Source organism: Pyxicephalus adspersus, chromosome 2 (genome assembly GCF_032062135.1).
Source record: "Pyxicephalus adspersus chromosome 2, UCB_Pads_2.0, whole genome shotgun sequence".
Taxonomy (NCBI): Eukaryota; Metazoa; Chordata; class Amphibia; order Anura; family Pyxicephalidae; genus Pyxicephalus; species Pyxicephalus adspersus.
This window is the reverse complement of record NC_092859.1, coordinates 75,379,226-75,397,349: the sequence shown is the minus strand read 5'-3', so window position 1 is coordinate 75,397,349 and position 18,124 is coordinate 75,379,226. Positions and strand designations below refer to the sequence as shown.

General features: G+C 37.1%; 1 protein-coding gene across 1 annotated transcript in view; it reads right to left on the bottom strand.

Moving 5' to 3' along the window:
* GPRIN1 (G protein regulated inducer of neurite outgrowth 1) overlaps positions 1-10,624 on the bottom strand; it is a 34,537-nt gene extending 23,913 nt beyond the window's left edge. The window contains exon 1 of the mRNA XM_072401041.1: positions 10,497-10,624. The gene's annotated coding sequence lies outside the window, so the exon portion shown is untranslated. The remainder of the gene's footprint in view (positions 1-10,496) is intronic.
* Between the last annotated feature and the right edge of the window lie 7,500 nt (positions 10,625-18,124).

Below are 18,124 nucleotides of genomic sequence, written 5' to 3'. Positions count from 1 at the left end.
ATTCCTGAATCAAGAACAGACAAAAAGCAACAGTATTATAGGCTGGACACGTAGTCTCTACATATCTATAAACAAAACTACCTACAGGTATTAGACACTCCAAATTTTCATTTGTCTTCTAAGGGCAGGCCTTTTGGTCAGCTATCCTCAGTCAAAAAGATGAATCATAAAATGTTTCTGTTCATTGTTTAAATATACCATTCACAGCATTCTTTACAGTAGGAGTAAAGAATGCTATGAACAGGACATTTATACTGTCAGATATGGAGCATTTCATTGATCTACTTTATATCAAGCCCTTATACTGGAATGTGTGGAATTTACCTGCATGATTTGGAATTGGTATACTTATCAGATTTATCAGATTAAGAATATTCAGATATTTAATCATTTACTGGACTTTCCGCTTTGTCTAATTAGGATAATTAGAGAAATCAAAATGAACAACAAAGTGTGGCCCCCCTCCCATTTTTGAAAAGTTGACCCGTTTAATAGGCTTGGGATTTTCCTGGACATGAGTCAGATGCAGTGAGTGTGTGTTCCCCACCTCTCCTAAACATAAAATATCCTCTCGATTTTGGTTTGCTAAAGAAGAAAGTCTGTAGCTCTTTCCCTATTGGCAAAAATCAGACCCCTGCCTGTCCTGTCCTCAACAGCTTGTAAATTTAAAAGCAGCTAATGCTAGATTTGTCATCATGAGACGTCTTATTTGGACACCACTGGACCCTGTAGGCTCTCCTTATTTGGATTTCTATCTTAATCCCGCAAACAACCACTATACTCACCAATGTTTTAGATTCAAAAGTTTTCCTCTGTTCATTCATAATTTTTGCTGTTTTTGCTGTCCCCTCCTGGGTGTAAAAACGTATCTAATACCATATAAGATCATAATATACACATATTTCTCCAAGGACAAATCTTTGGGAAAAGTTTTGCCTGTTTCTTTTAGATTAAGCCTTCCTCCTTGTTGCTGTGGAGTTTTTCCTCTACCTCTTGTACTATGCACTACGTCAGGCTAAGTTGCACCCATATCTTAATAATTGATGTGCTTTTATACTGTTGATGATCTGTACATGAAAATCCCCGAGAAAGGGATTATATCTGCAAAACGCATGGGATTGTGAAAATTGTTACAGTATCATAACAACTATATCTATCCAAGTTTTATCAGCACATTGAGCACGATTTTATTCAGAGTCTGTAAATATACCTACCAGGATGTTTCTAAGGAGGTAGTATGGACCTTTTTAATAGGTTGATCTATGTAAAGATTTTTATATTTCGATATAATAAAAACTTTGTTCTTAGTTTAAAGAATTTTTGTTTTGACTGCCTTAAAAGTCCCACCTATTGAGATGTTTTGTTTTTACCATTTAAAATAGGGATATTGGCAGCATGATGTAATAACATGAGATTTGACAATTACCTTTGCAATGTTAAGACACAATCTTACTTAGACAATCTCCTATATTTATCTATTATCATCTTGTTTAATAAAACAAGGATATATTCCTGGAAAATATATTTTTATTTAATATTAAAACGTCTCTCCAACCAAAAAAATGTTTTATTTAGCATTTATCTAGAGTATGGAATTGTTAAGTCCCATTTCATATTCTTTATTAGCTCTCAGTGTTCCATTGCTCTTGATCTCATAGCAAACATATGTCCACCTGGGCTGCTATGGTGACAGCCATACCCATGGGTCCGAGGGCATAGCTAAACACCTGCAGCATTATTTTGAAAAACATATAGGATCCCAATATCTCATTATCCCAATCCAAATCTCCTCATTATCAACATCTACCTTAAAACAACATGCCTATTATAATACAATATTAAGGCTAATAAGCATTTTCTTGAACACAAGCATTGCATTTAAAAAAATGCAAATACATTGCAATATAATCTCAATATTATCTGCAATATAACTTCAAAACTGAGCTCCAATGCACCTTTAGGCAATTTTCTTTTTAATTTTAGATTGATTGGGGGAGAATTAGACCTTCTACCAAGTTTTTTATTGTAGTCTGTCTTCATTAGAGAGTTTCACCTTTCTACTTCTACTGGTAGTGACCAATGTTGTGGAACGGAACATGATGATAAAGAATTTTAGAGTCATCCCCAGAACAAGAGATGAAGTAAATCTTTAACTCAAGCTGCGTACACACGTCAGATTTTTCTCGCCCGATAATCGGCATCGACCAGATATCGGGCGAGAATCTGGCGTGTGTAGAGTCGGCGTCATTCATAGTCCGTGGATCCGTCCTGGCGGATCCACGAACGATGGACGACGAGCGATCCTAATGCAAGGGAAGGGGGAGAGCGCGCAGCAGGGTGCCGCTCTGTCGTTCTCCCCCTCCCCTCTCCATAGTGCAGAATGGGGCTGTATGTACAGCACTCATTCATGCATTGTGTGGTCCTTTGTCGTTGGAAAGGATTGTGAAAGATCTCTAACCTCAGCTTGTGATTCAACAATGAAGTAGCAGTTTACCAATGAGCTCATGTATTCTGTACTCATGTATGCTTTCATGTCCGATATCAGCATATTTCAGTAAATGTGAACTAGAGTACAAGTGAGTAAGTACATATGTATGCAGTACAACGGAATGACTCAGTGTGCTGTCCTTTCCTTACCATTCTACTGTACAGGGTTCTAAAACAGATAGAAATCGTTACATGTAAAATATTGTGGAATACATCCATTTGTGTTTCATATGCTTGCAGCTTTGAGTTCAGCTTTAAATTCCCTAGACAGTGCCCACATTTCCTGACACTAGGTATGATACCCACTTTGGCATTCTATCCAGCTAAAAAAAAGACAGTGAAAAAGCCAAGTGATCCACTGATCCTTTAGGATTTGCGTTCAGAATTGGATTTAAAATTTATGGGATTAGGAATAAATGTTTTCCAATCTTGGCTGCAAATGACATGTTTAAAAGAACAGGCTAAACTCAGTCCTGGTGTGTGGCGGGTCACAAGTATTTAGGATTATCCCTGTGGAGGAGCTACAGATGTCAGATTACATTTCTGCTTGTCTCTGTGATGAGACTGCTGCCTACCATCAAATGGTGAGAGTCTGTCATCTGCATTAAAGCAAACTTGATTATGCAGATAAAACTACCCTCAACAAACACTTTATTTTAATGGCCGATCCTTTAAAATAAAGACTCATTTGCTATAGAGCACTCATAAAATGGAAAAAACACAGTGCATGGGTTTTGTTTGATAAATATTCTATATATATCAATTTATAAACTATTCAGGGCAACCAGAATCAATGCTTACAGGATTTTTAGGCATATCTGTTTCAGAAGACTATGTAATTCTATGCGGTTCAGACTTAGTCATAGAGAACAACTATACAATTCTACAGGGTATTGTGGTGTGCTAAATGCATGCAGGACATCTCAGAAGCCATTGAAATTAGCAATAAAGTGGATTTCCAGACAAAGATCTAAACACACACACATTTGAATTGTATATACAAGTATGTAAACAGTTTTACTAGCCAAAGGATTTGTAATACTGCCAAGCCAGACCTGTGATTTACAAACCTCCACCACATAATGGCACCACTGTTTTTTTGTTTATCTTTTCAGTTGTTCCTTTTTTAACTCTCTGGCAATGGGGTGTGTAGTAGAGGTGGGTAAATCACAAGCTTGACCCAACACAAATATTAGCCTTTTAACAGATGTAACCATTTATATACATGTATTCAATCAATGTAGTCAGTATTTTGCTTGGAGTTTTGCATAAAATACATCATCTAGCAGTAGGTATTCACATTCAACTAAACTTGTTTATGTAATGTTAAAACCATTTTGCAGCCAATCCTATCTTAGCTGTTTCATCAGTTTGCTGCTCTGCAACTACTGATATAGCAGCTTGGATAGACTGCGGGATGTTTTTAACATTTCAAAAACAAGTCCAGGTGAATGTGACTAACTACTACTAAATATACGATTACCTAGATTAAAAGGAATCTTCACAGGCAACACTGAAAACCTGTGTGGATACAAATATAGAAGCCGATACATTAACCATTCTTACTAAGACTGGTCACACTATGCAGCTTTCACATGGAAAGTGAACCTATTAGTAATATACAACATGACATGCCATGTTACTGATCTCAGCGCTCATATCAGTCAGATTTCTGTGTATGCTGCAAAATATATATCTGTCACTCAATCAGACTTTTATTTTTACATATATGAGTGACAAAATAGTGATGATTATGAATTTTGGTTATTTCATCATAGGTAAATTTTGCTGTTGACTATGGAGATGGGGAAGAAGGACATATTTGAGCTCAACATATATAGATGACATGTGTTCTCCTTCCACACCCCCTATTTACAGACCATAAAAAAAAATACACAAAAAAAGATTAGTTAAACCAATGTTTTTTTACAACTACTTTATTTACCAAATGGAATAATATAGAGGCTAAATGTGTAGTACCAAAAAACACGTTATAATAGTTAAATATATAACTTCTATAAAGTTGTATATATCAACCCAAAATGAGGGATAGCGCAGGAGGAAAGGGGTACAGTGTACCTGATTCTAAAAGATGGACAATCACTCCAAATCAGGGACAGTTGGGAAGTGTGGTGGCCATTAAGGAGGTTGGAGGCATAGGGCCTGATTTATTAAATCTCCCCAGGGCTGTGGAGGATACACTTTCATCAGTGATGCTGTGTGATCTAGCAAACCTGGAATTGATCTGTTCCAGGATTCAAAACATTTGCTAGCAAATAGCAAATGACTTGGAAAAAATCCATTCCAGGTTTTCTGGATCACCCAGCTCCACTGAAGAAAGTGTACTCTCTCCAGCCTTGGAGAGCTTTAAAAAGTCAGGCCCACAAAGAGGACAAAAGAAGCTGAACTGATCAAATAGAAAAATGAATGTTAATTAAACAATAAAAAGTGCATTACCAGTATAATAATGTTGAAGATTTGTGTAAATTAAAAAATGCATGTAAAACAGAACAGAAGAGGACTGAGGAAGCTTACTGCAGTTTTGTCCACGTGACGTGTGTTACTACACCAGGTGACAAAATAAAATTATACAGCCACCACATCCAATACCTGGTTAGCTGGGATATATTACATTTGTGCAGACAGAAATCGAGGATTTATAAATCCCTTTGGGTGATCTTATCTAGAGTTGTCTAAGATTGGATATTTACATTAGGAATTGCTTAATGTGCCCTAGAAATTAAACTTGACAAGAGTCATGGATTAACAGTCTCAGCATAAAACATTTTCCAATATACAACAAGGGCAAACTTTACTTTCTACTTTCCGGTACATTTTACTTTTCAGTTACTTTCCTTCCAAATGACATAGCCAGTTATCATTCACATGGGAAAAAGTCAATATCAAAATGATTGTTTTTGTCTAAGTATTTCTTTATTGAGAGAACCAATCTACAGGCTAAAGTACAGAAAGGAAGGAGCTGTCCATTGTGCTGTTTTGGTGGCTAGACTTTTTCAGTGACTGATGCATGGGACATGGATAGGTAAAGTGCTGCTCCTCTTTATGATCACATAATCACAGCATCAATACATTTAAAGGAATTGCATTTCCCCAGTCTGGTTATAAGTCCCCACTGGGTAAACTCTGCAAGAGAGCTCTTAAAAGACACATATGCTGCTCAGTAGAATACCAACACTCTCCGAGACTCATCTTTCATATTGCTTTATCATCCTTCTCTACAAACTTCTAAAGGAAGCTACATAGTGTTAGATCCAAAAGAGGTATTTTAAGTATACTCAGTAATAATATGGGTAATAAAAGGGGTGGTACCTGTTTAAAAAGGGGACATCATTTATTGGCGCCTAGGGCATAAAGGCCTAAAAATAGGCCATTTCTGAGTAAGAAAGTCTTATCAGATCTAGAACTTACCATATTTCTTTAGTGTAAAACAAACAACCCTAGAACAGTTCATGAGTTTATTATCATGTTCCACAATGTGCCCACCAATAAATCTAGGTAAAAGTTTCAAATAAGCATATCTATTTTTCAGTATGTTTGGCATCATGCCTCATTGTATACAATTTTATCTTCAGTCTTAAACTGTTGCATCAGCCTCTTTCCTACACTGAAATGGATTACTTTGATTTCATTTTTTAAAGTCAACTTCTCACAGTGTTCATTAGAATCAATTTTATTGACCTAATAGGAAATCCAATAGCCAACTGCAGGAGTACACATGGCAATCTGGCAAAGGTGCAATTCGTTGGAAGACAGTGTCGTAGCATTCTTAACTTGTAACATAAAGTGTTCAAACTGGCAGACTCTTCAATTAAAGATCCAGCAGCATTTTCTTTAAAGAATGATTTAAAAGAATTGTTAGAGAAAATTGTAGCTCACAGACATTATGATTACATTATTATACAAAAAAAATGTCTGAGTCCTTATCTTGGAGCATATACCAGTCTATCAATCTGTAAAGTATATTCTGTGTTTGTCGTTGTGCCTATGCTGACATAGCAGTACCAGTTGGGGTTATTTACATAAAGTACTCCCTAACAATAAAGGTGGGCAGAATCCAGGTAGTGCACACATAGCTTTAAAGTGTAATACGTAGGTTTTTACTTGTATTTTTCTTTGTATTCATTATTGCCAGGATTAAAAAAAATGTTTTTTTAGACTTTCCTTAGACAGAATGCTAACTTCTGCTTTAAGAACACCCACTCAGTGAATCTGAGTGGATCCTGTATTGAATGTTTATTTGTAAAGCAAAGATTTTGTATAAATATAAAACAAAGTTAGATATAAACCACTTGTTTGGTTATGTTCATACTAGCCATGAGGTTGTGGTGTGTTCTGCTTTCTTGTGCCACAGAACCACTGCCTCTTGAGAGATCCTAGATGTAACTTCTCATGGTGGCAGCTCAATAGTGAATGAATGAGAGTGGCTGTGAGCAAATTGCCAGCCATGGGGAACCACTTTTGCAGCTACTTGAAAATGCCTGCAGAGGTGTTTTGCAAAAGCCTGAAATAGCCTAGCAATGACTGTGTTACTGCTTCCAAGCACCTGGTGTTTGACAGTAGGTGCTGGTCGATAAACACTACTGTAAAATACTGCTTGTCTGAATATGATCAATATGTTTTTGCAAATAGTAAATATTTCAAAATTCAACAATGAACCGAATATTGCCTTTGAATTGCATTTTTAGTTGATTTTCTAGTGGTGTTTTGTAAAGAATTCAACAAAAACTATATGCCTCAATAGGCTATGCTCAGTAACTTGCAATTAAGAAATAACTTCCAGTTGACTACAGAATCATTACAGAATTTGGAAAGGATCAGTGTAGAATTTAGCAATTACTTAGTGATTAAACTGCAGTGAAAGTCAACAATTTTGGTTAGAAAACTTGGAGATGATCCGCGTCTAGACCCTGTCCATGTCTAATGTAATTAGCTTACTATAACCACCACAAACAATTATAAAATATTTAGGGCTCTTTTAAGGCTTGGTAAGATTTTTAGATTTACTCTACATTTAAGGGTCCACAATGAAATCCACTTTAAACACCTAAGCTTACAAATTGTTTTACAGTCTTATTTATTAGAATAAAGACCTTACAAACGTGTGTACAATCATGTCATGCCAGGGAAAAAATTGCCAACAACAAAATCACTAATTGAGCAGGGCTGGGCCTCACCAGCATGGTAAAATAATTGTTCTTTTGCTGCCAAAAATGTTTTTCTTTAATTTTTAGTAGCAATAGGTTTTTTATTATGATCAGAATCTTTTTATAGAATATTGTCATATGTACCATTAATACAACATTTACCGTATCTTACAATGAGAACAAGGTAAAAGGATGTATGATTGCCCACCAAACAAAGATTCTGAATGTACAATGGTGATGTTTTTCTGAAGAAGCATTAGGTAGAACTCATTAAACCAATGTTTTTTTTTAAAACCTAATCCATTATTTTTAATTCAAATTATTCTATTAGGTGACTCACACACTTCCAGAATCCCCCCTCTGTAATTTAGCCTAAACCGACTAGATGGTACAGACTGTAACATTTATTTTACATCAAGTGGGAGTTTAGACATAAAAAAGTAGGCAGTAACAGCCAAAACCCCCAAGTTAGCAGGTGCAAAGTGAGTAAGATCTTTCTGTTGCTGAATAAGTCAGCTCACTAGTCTTAATCCATAACTTAACATACATTTTTGATGTATGGACCTTTAAAGCAGAACTAAATGTATAATAAAAAGACAACCTTTAATGATTTAAGAAACTATAGGTGTAGAATCTTAGCAACACGTCACAGTGGGACCCAGAACTTCCCAGCATATGCAAGGAGTTATGTCATCCCACGCAATGAAGGTGGCCAAAGACCTAGAACCCTGTAAAGGACTAGGAGAGGAACAAAGATTTTATGGTTGTAGAAGTGCTAAAATCTGTCATAATGTCCAAATATGCTGTGCATACTTGCACATTATAGCAAAAGGCCAACACAAAAATGTTACTTTTGCTTTATTAAACTGGAACTAAACCCTTGACTTCTCACCTATCCCTGTTCCATCGCAGGGTGCCACCATCTTCCCTCTTCCCTACTTCCCAAAGACAATCTTTGGCCATATCAAACGGGGTATGTGCCGGGATAATTCCCGCCATGCACAAGGGAATCAGGGTTTTCTGAGCTGCGCATGCACAGATTACCAAAATCTGACAGCTTGTCACCAGAAAAAGGAATGTAAGAGGACTTTTGCAGAAAGGACATTTCCTGTCACTTTCTGCAAGAATGACCTGCCTAAATTCAAAAAAATGTGTAACAATTCAAAGGCGACTGCTACAGCCTGCACGCAGCAGTAATGTTAAATCTTGCTAATGTGCCAAAATATTGGTGCACCAGAACCCGGAACCATTTCCTCTAAGACCTGCCCCTTAATATTTGCAAGTGCAAATTTCTTCCCCATCACCACCCATGAATTTGCAAATAATGTTCTACCTGTTCAATTAACTGTTGCTTTCCTGGAAACAGTTAATTTAGCTTATAAAAAAAAATACCCAAGGCTTCTAGATTTATCATTTAGAATAATATTTTTCTTGCGTTGTAGTCTGGAGGTTTATAGACTTACAGAACTAAACAGCCCCCAGCAACTGTCACCTGTATTTATGTTGTGTATTTATGATGAGACAAGAAATCCAAGATTTTCCCAAGGCTATCATATAAAAAAACTCTAGCTTTTAGAATAGAGGAAAAATGGACAGAATTCAGACAACAAAAAGAGAGGTAGTAGGAAAAAAAACACAAAGCCAAAATAGTGGAGGCAGAGAGTGGAAGTATGATGGTAGGCCAGTCGTCTCCATGGAAACACGCATCTAGCTGCATGCAATACGAAGAAATGGAATCCCCTCTGTTAAAATGTTATAGCAGAACACAAATGCTAAAGTCACTGATGTAGCCATACTGTGATAAATTGGCTACAACTCTCTTGCACATGAAAGAATGTGGCATGAATGGAAAAGCTTTGGCTAATTACATGACCTCATGCAATGCCCTACCTAAAAAAGACCTGGGCTTTGTATAGGAGGCACAGGTGTCTCAAATCCGTCACTCTCTACTATTTGACCACCTAAAATAATAAAGATGTTTACAATGAACACAATAAAGCTTATGTTTAGCTGGATGTTTCTATTATGGTATATCTGTTTTACCAAATTGTAAAATATTGACCCCCATTTTACATTACTTTTTCTTGTATTCAATGGATTACAGTTCAAAAGTCTGACGTTTACAAAAACAAAACCTAAACAGCCTTTATACTCTAAATGAACAGATATATCAGTAACAACGACAATGATCAAGTGAATAAACCAGATACGCAGCAATGATGTACAGTACTATTGCCATTTCTAAAAGCCATGTTTACAATACGTACTATTGACAAAGCACAATGAATCACAAAAGATGAAGAAGACAGCTAATTTATGGTTCATCTGAAACACACACATTGACCATTGTTTAATTATAAGGTGCAAGTGTAAAAAAGTGCATCAAGTTAACATGAAAATGTATTCTTTGAAATGGTTAAAAACCCAAATCATCAAGTGAATTGACTGAAATTTGCATTAAACAAATATACCACATTCACTTAAGGTCATCTGCTGAAATGTACATTGAATCATGCCACATTCACTAGAGAGCATCCACTATTTAAGCACGTGCTGCCTTCTCATAGATGGCACTGCCATCCTTACCAGCAGACAAGAATTCTTCCTGTGAGCTAAATCTCATTGACATAAGTCTAGGGACCAGTGATGAAAGTAGCCACACATACAAACACAACAAATTTAGGAAAATACCTTGCTGTATAGAGATCACAGAGCAGATCTTGTGCTCTGTCTCAGTGCACAGTAAAAAGTATCTAAAAAGTCAGGGTAAGGTTGCCCTGGAAAGCTGCAGAAACATTAGATCCCCCTGATCCCAAGTCAAGAGTGATGGAAAAATGTTTTTACCTTGTGAGTCACAGCAATAAACCTGGAACACAGATCCTCTGTGCCTGCCTCACTCCTTCTTCCTAGTGCTGCTTGTAGCTGCTTGCTGCAGTCATGTGTGTGGGAGGAGAGAAAGACACAAGTGAATGTTTTTCTCCCATCAGATTACTCTGTATCACACTAGGACTCAGCATAGATGCAAAAAAACAGTTGGGACTGTTACACAACCAAAGAGAAGGCAGTGAGGTGTCAGATGAAGTGTATGCTAATAGCACTCATAATAGAAGCAGGATGTTCAGATACAAATAATATCCTAACATGGTCAGATGGATGGAAATGATAACTGTTGGCATATGGACATTTTTCCTAGCAAATGTAACTGCTTCATTGTAAAAAGTGATACTTCAAGACCAGGTTACAACAATACAGCCTGATTGCACATCATTTGGTAGCTTCCAGCTGTCCATGTTTTGGAAGGGCATTCTATTTTCTAGACCAAAATGCTAACCTTTTTTTTAGAGGAATAATTCTTTAAATGGACCCGAGCATATTCTTTTTCCAATGGCTACTATTGAGTTATCAATTCATGTGTTTTTTCCAGCTCCATCTATTCTTCACAACTGTACCAGCTAACCCAAATTTATCTTTTCTTTACAACTTCCTTTTAGAAAACAGACTATATTTTTTTACACATGCTCCTCTCTTATAGGTAAATTGCTTTTTCTGTTGATTCCGAATAAATCTTTCCTTCAAAATTGACCCTCTTGTTAAGCCAGATTTATAATTTCCCAACTGTTATTTGTTAAATTCCCGTTTTGGTCCCTATCTTTGCTTCACCATTGTCCTTCTATTAATACCTTACCTGTCATGCTTTGTAAACGGGGCCTCTAGGGGGCACTACGGCTTGCACAGAAGTGGTGTGAGCCCTTAGAAGGGGCAAGATGCAGAATCTAAGCAGTAACCAGGTCTTCTCCAGAGCCTCTAGTGGTGAAGATGTTGCGCTACCAGTTACTGGCGGGATACTGAATAAATCTGGAAAAGCAGGCGTGGCTGAGCTCAGAACTGCCCATATGCGCAGAAGAGAGGCACCTGCGCTTTAGCGAGGATGAGATAAGTGTGACATTACCAAATTTCTCTTCACAACTGATCTTCTTTTGAAACCAAATCCATTTATCTTCAAAACCTATCCTCTTTTGGAGGAACAATTCCCAATTTGTTTCGAATGCATTTTCCATCACGACCATCCTTTTGATCCCAATTGCATGTTTTCCTAAAAACTGTTATTCTTGTGAAATTATATCTATATTTTTTTCGTAAATATCCTCAGAGGATAATTGAATCCTCTGTACCTAAACTCTCTACTCTACCTAACTACCTTTTTTACTGTATGTGTATGTTTTCCCCTGAAGAAGGATTATACCTTTTATTTGTCCCTGGAGATAACTTCTAATTTGTCAGTTCTGTCTGAAGTCATGAAGTTACTCTCTGCATCCACTCCCCTTTAATTCACTTTGCTCAGTCTTTCATTTGTTAAAAGTGTGAGAAGAGAGCCTTGACAAGGATCACTATGAACATACAGAGGTAAAGGGGAGCTTACTGCTGTGATTGAAAGAAAGACTTGTCCTCTCCACATAAGCAAAAAAGTAAATGGCATCGCCTGTCATCATTTCTCTGATGGTGGTTGGATGCATCAGAAAAGACACTTTAATGTAATTATTTTTTATATATCTGGGCAAATAACCCCCCTATGCCAACTTTTAAGCTGACCCAGAGTTCACATTTAATGAATAATCATTTATTTTGAAAGGTATTAGAAGTTTTAGGTCTTCCAAGCATAATCCAACAATCTGGTGAGCAATAATAATTAGTTACCAGAGAATGCAACCTGGTTATGGGCCATATTCTTGTCTACAGTAAATCCCACCTCACCATTACTTGTGGCAAAGGGTTACACGCCTTCCCATAACATTTGCACTGAACTTCAAGACTTACAAGGCTCACTTTTTTGGCTGAAAGCAGAGAACAGAAGAGTTCCCTTTGTAATGCACAGTAAAAATGCAGGACAAGGGCTGAGTTGGACAGCTCGGCTTGGATGATGTAGACTATTGTCAAGAAAGTCAGAAAGCTCCATGGGAGGTAGCTATTAAGAAAATGACAGAAAGCATAGCGCAATTAAAGACAGAGTTATGTACATGAAATGCAGATGAAATACTCCTTGGGCAGTGATTTAGAAGGGGATGTCCCTCATAGAAAAGGCAAATAGTGCCTAGAAGTCTTCCAGGGCTGTCAACACCTTCAGAGAGACTGCTCTAATAGTACACAGAGGAAGCTGTTAAACTAGAACATTCCATTACCAGGAGTCAGGCCGTAGGGCAGCTAAGTGGAATGACTCCAAATTTCAGAGATATGGGGGCGACTGTCCCGTTATATGTGGCCAAAAGATCAATTGTCTCTTTGTTACTGACTTACAACTCATCCCCTTACCAGAAGGATCTCTGCAGAAGGGGCATGGTGATCATGTGTGCTTTTGGGTGGGCAGGGGGGCTGGTGGCAATACTAGGCATAAATATCATCTGGGAACTGAGGGTGAACTGAGGTGGATGCAAGAGGGATACCCTGCACTTTTGGGGCCACCCAAGGATCTAATGCAGCAGGTAATTGCCGACTGTGCTACTACAACATCCCATTTTGGGCATGACAATCTACAATACCTAGAGAGAACAAACCAGGACACCTACAACACAAACTCATCAAACTCATTTAGACCCATAATGAGGCCCATAGGGTTTTTTTATAAAATGTGTCCAAAAGAATTTGAGGCACAAACACCAGAGTTTCCAGAGCTGCAACAATAGCTACCTCCTCTTCTTCCACCATTACCTCCCATATTCCCAGAAAAAGCCATGGGTCCTGAAAAAACTCCAAAACCCAGTAGCCACTCTACTCAGGTCCATGTCCCCAATATTGGGACCAGTAAACTGTCATCCGCTGTGTAGAGAAACGTTGTCTTTGGTCCTAAAAGATAGAGCCAAGACTCAACCCTGGAGGTGCTTTTTTAGATCTAACTTTGGCAGACCTCTGTACACTTTGTTAATTATTCATTTAACTGGTTTACAAACCTGCCATGGATGGTACAGTGTAGGATGTGCAGTGTAGGTCCCTTTACCTGGATTTCCCATGGTTCTCTGGGTCTCTGTACATAGCAGTGGGTATTAATGCCTCTGTTCGTCTTCATCAGCAGTTCAAAAAGGTCAGAACTGTTGAGACAGAGGTAGCTAGGCAAGTGATTTGCAGCCTGGTTAGTGGCCTCAACCCCTGCATTAGGTACTGAGGGGAGCACCTTCCTAATTGCTACCAGAGTTATCCAGTCCTAATGGAGTGCCCTCTCATAATCCCATCCTTTGGCCTTTGATCCTTTGGGGTGTTTACCTGTGCTACGAAAGTTGTCCTGTACTTTACTTCGAGGGACATTATTTGCAAAGGAAAACACAAGGTATGGCTGTTTTGAGCCAATTCACTGAACTGATGATTCTTAGTTAAAACTGTGTGTTGGTAAAATGCCATTTAGGGCTTATTTATCGGGCAACCTGTTACCCTGATTAAGTCACAAAGACATTGCTGTGAAGAGTTTCTAATTTCTGGTGGACAGGTGCGACTGGAGAGATTAGGATTGTAAATTTACCTCTATATGAAAAAAAAATCATATGTCTAATGTATTTAATTCAGACTTTAAAAGTAATTTATGAAATGTACCATGTGTGTGAGTAATCTGGATGATCCGCATCAAACTAAGGTAAATTACGTTGCAGTTTAAACAATATTTCCATCAAAGATTTAGGTTTTTCAGATTTACAAAACCCAGTCTAATGGAAAAAGACATGCTACATTTTATCAAAAGCTTACAAAAACCAATAGACTATGTAAATTACTGGTAAAATGTGATATAGTTACACAAGAAATATCCTTTTTTTTAGCTGCCTTTGTCTTATTGGAAAAGTTTTCCTTGCTTTTAATCTTGGAGATAAATCAGGAATTAAAATAAAATATCTCCAATGTGGGGATACATCTTTTTTAGACAGTTATCACCAACCAAAACAGGTGTCCCATACCTATACGTATGTATACAACTACTAATGTCCCTGTGTACAACTCTTTGTAGTTAGTAACCTGAAAATACTGGTGAGCGCATACCTAATAACATAATACATAAAATTAGTGATTGGGGTAGAGATGCATGGCTGATATCATTCTAATTTAAGTTCATTTCAGAACCTGTTAAACAAAGTTCTAGTCATGACCACTATTGCCAAATATTTATTGCCAGTTATTATTGAGGAGTTTACCAACTTAATGTCCTTTTTACGTATTTAAATGTTAACTTAAAAATTTTGAAAACTAGATACAGGGTAATTTAGATACTACATTTATGCTACTTATCCATATAAAGTGGACATAGACTCAAAAAATTAGGATCTGCTTTCTTAAATGGAACATCTGGAAATATAATTGTGAATTACATTGTGTAAATTATAGATTATAGCTATAAGTGTTCATTTTAGGCATGGTTGCCTGTGACTGCAAATTTTAGCAGTTTTGGAGTAAGATTTGGTGATATTACTGCTGTTTTGACTAATGTTTTAATGTGTGCTTGCTTGAGAAAACTCTGTACATGAATACCTGCAATGTGAGGATTCCCCTACTTCTGCTGCATTGTTTTGTGGATCAGTGGTTTCTTTGTCTCTTGCTTTCTTGAATATTCCCTGAGCAGTCATGAGTGTACTGTTCTCAGGAAGGTAGCTCTTCCATATGTTTGCAAAGCATTGCTCCTTTACCAAAATGACCACCTTAGTAAATAGGGAGCCAACAAGGCAGACTTGTGTATTTTTCCCCCTGTTTTTATATAGATCCTCGTTAATATCAGTTGGGATAAAATATCAGCCATATAAGGAGGAAGTATTTTGTTTTCAATGAGTCAGTCAGACAATCTGCAATGCAAAAAGAATCAGTGACACATAACCATTGTGAAGCCATGCAAACCAAGATGACCCTTGTATACAAAAAGCAATACAAATCATAAATTGATAAAATAATTACAAAATGATTGCATACATTGATAAGATTACTAGAAAATGAAAAATAAATTATTCTACATTCTCTTTATTTTGGACTCACTTCACTGTTGTATAAATTCAAGCAATCTGTCCAAGTATTTTTTCCTGTTAGTGTGCAGATACAATCTAGAAATCCTTCCTGAATGACCCTTTATAATTCTTAGATACGAGCCTGTTAATGATATTTGGCAATTGAAAGTACTGTAAGATTCTACTATAGCCAGCAGTGACTGCTCAAGATTGCCACTGTGAATACAGCCTTTGGCACTGCTTGCTGAGCAGTTCCTCAAACACCCACAACATAGTCCTTATCTGCTGCAAGTGGGATAATTACAAGTTTAGGCAAAGGAATGCAGCTGTGCAGAAGAGTCTTTAAGAACATGATATTTAGAATAATTTCAGGACATGGTTGTGTAACAAGTCTGTACCACTGCTTGTTAAATGTTTATTTCATTTGGTTAGCTTTTGATTACAAATTATAATAAAAGCCAACTCTGATCATGATCTAACCCATAAAATTATAATATACCAAGCTCTAAGCTTAGTTGGTGATAATAATAAAGTGTTTACAAAAGCTACAATGCTAGCTTCTATAATGCTTGTATGATAATGAAACAGGGCCAGAACTAGAGGGGAAAATAACTGTTCTTGTCTTTTGTTTTCGTAAAAAAAAAACGGTGTTGTCTGATATATATATATTTATTTATTTATTTATATCAGACATGTGACATGTGTCGTGAGTGGGGTCATGTGACATGATCCTGCGACACGAGTGGGGTCATGTGATGCAGTCATGTGACACGAGTGGGTCATGTGAAGTGGTCATGTGACATGCTCGTGTGACGCGAGTGTAGGGGTAGTTGATGTACAATGACTGTTACAATGTAGGTATAACATTGTGAATATTTGCTTTTTCTTCACTAATTTTGTTTTTTACAAATACAGATACTGATTGTTTGGTTATATAATCACTTAGGGGAACACCTTGCTAATTGCTACCAGAGTTCCCCTCGCCAAGTCCTCAAGGGTTGGCCTTTCATCCTCAGGCATTGGATCCCTTCAGGTGTTTACCCATGCTACCAAAAGATGTCTTGCACTTTACTGAGAGGGACATAATTTGGTTATGGTTTAAATCCAATTTAATCTGCTATGATAGACTTGACTTTGGGAGATCTGACTGGGATTCCTCTGCAATTAGGATTGCTAGATTAAATCATATAATAATATGTCTAATATGTTTCCCTGCAGTTGTATGGCCTGATATCTATCATAATTCTACTTGAAATAAGTTTTTGGCTGTTCATCTTGGCTAGTGACTGAATCCTTTTAGGTTTAGACCCTAAATACTTTACTGTAATTATTTGTTCACATTAAAACAAATTGAATTGATACAAATTCCTGGCAGCAGTTAATTAGGATAAATCAATTTGAATTGCTCCCCAAACAACTATGTCCAGAAGTTAAATCATTTTTAAAAGGTTTGTAGATTAGAACAAAATTAGACAAATGAGGAGGAAAGGGGGACACCAGGATTTGGTTTGAAATTAGGGAACAGTTAGGAACTATGAATGTCACCAACAGAGTTTACTTTTGCAAGCAAATTGCATAAAATCGTGGGATGACCTACAATAATACAAAAAAAAAAAAAAGATAAACATTTTTAGCTGAGTGAGGATGTTTTTTTTATAGTGGTCTGTGCAATTCCTTCCTGGAAACAACAACTCCTCCCGTTTCTTGGATTGGTATCACAAGTACAAGAAGTGAGGAAATATTGGCCTAAGGCTAAATTTAAAATGAACATATCCAGTATTTGTGATATCACAGTTATCTATGTGTTTCTCAGATGACAATTTATAACATTATACATTGCAGGCAGTTTAAAGAATAGTCAGTGCTTGCAAATCAAGTTACTCCTATGTGTAATTTCAGTAAGACATTAATCTCCCTGGGCTGGTACATGACTATACATTCTGGTCAGTTCAAGTGACTAGACCCAAGTTATTTGTTCTTTGCTCTGTGTTGCTTCATTTTTTTCCCTCCTAGGTTCGGTCTCTTTTTGCTGGTTTTCCCTCCTACACTTCCTTTCTACGCTTTCTTTGTAATCCTCACACTATTTTTTTATGTGTGTGTGTAACATCCTTAGTGTTCATCCTGCCGGCTGATCCAATCAGTATTCAAGTTGAAGCTGGTTGCCTAGAAACTGCAGGCATACGTAGGAGTACATGCTGCTTCCAGTAAAGAGTAGGGAGGGTGGCAGAGGGGAAAATAATGCTAAAAATAGGGGCTGAGAAAACATAATGAACATTACAAAAATAAGCTTGTGTTAGTCCACATGTCTAAATTCAAACATCCATCCTGTTCTTGGTCCATTTTTCATTGCTCACATAACATGATTTGGTTCATTTATGTGAGCAGGTGGTGATGAAGAAATTTGCCAAGTGGGCACAATGCTCTGGCAAAGTTGAAATTTATTTACAGACAAGGCAGAATGAGCTTGGTGTTATTCGGAGAAGATGTGTCACTGAGTTTTTTAAGATT